Consider the following 1016-nt stretch of genomic DNA (forward strand, 5'->3'; position numbering starts at 1 on the left):
TCCAATCTTTGTGATTTATCAATTTTATATACCCTAGATTTATATATATGTGAAATTGTTTATGTTAGTGTTGTTGGGTGAAATTGGAGTGCTTGGAACAAGGTATTGGTAGCTAAAAGTTTATTGGTGTTGATTGAAAGCTTAAATTTGACTTCCAAAAGGTATGGTTTAAGTTTCATTTAAGTACCATGTGGTGTAATGTGAATTCCTAGGTTAGATGCTCCTAGGAATAAGCTTGAATAGTATATTTGAATGTGGTGATATGTGTAGTGAATGTATGGATGAGATTGATATTAGTATGGAGGGAATTTATATGGTATTTATGGAATTGATGTTAGTGTAGATCATATTGAGATTGGATAATGATTGTGTTTATGGATTATATATGTATATATATTCAATTGAGAAATGTTGGGCTAGAGGCCGTGAACTTGGGTCGAAGGCTGGAAAAAGGTAAGAAAAGTGAGTGATGTTTGTGTTGTGTGATGATGTATGATATGGAATGAAATTAAATGAATGGTGATGATGATCGGGGGTATTGTGGGGGTATGAGAATGAATTGGTTCAATGGGTATAAGTTGATATATGAGCAAATTTTGTGTTAATTATTGATGAGTATTGACTTGAAGTATATTAGATTGAGAACCTTGAATAAGTTGAGGAATTGAGAATTTAACAGTTTAAATGGTTGGATGATTTATTAATGGTTAATGAGTATTTGATATTGATTTTTAGTGTTTGGAATTGATTTGGTTGATAATAGTTTGGTTTGAAAATGAGAATTTCTAAAGTAGAGCTTTTGAACTTTTTGGGTAAAACTTGATTTTTAATGAACTTCGACGATCCATAACTTGGGCCTCAAATTTTAGATTTGAATGAAATCTATTTCAAACTAAAGATAATTTTAAGAAATTTAAAATGGTATAAAGTTTATGGAAATAAGAATTTTGCAGAGAAAGTTATGGGCGTCGAAAATCAGGTGCAGAAAACTGAAATTTTTCCAAGTGCAGAAAATC

Source organism: Arachis duranensis, chromosome 8 (assembly GCF_000817695.3).
Source record: "Arachis duranensis cultivar V14167 chromosome 8, aradu.V14167.gnm2.J7QH, whole genome shotgun sequence".
Classification (NCBI taxonomy): domain Eukaryota; kingdom Viridiplantae; phylum Streptophyta; class Magnoliopsida; order Fabales; family Fabaceae; genus Arachis; species Arachis duranensis.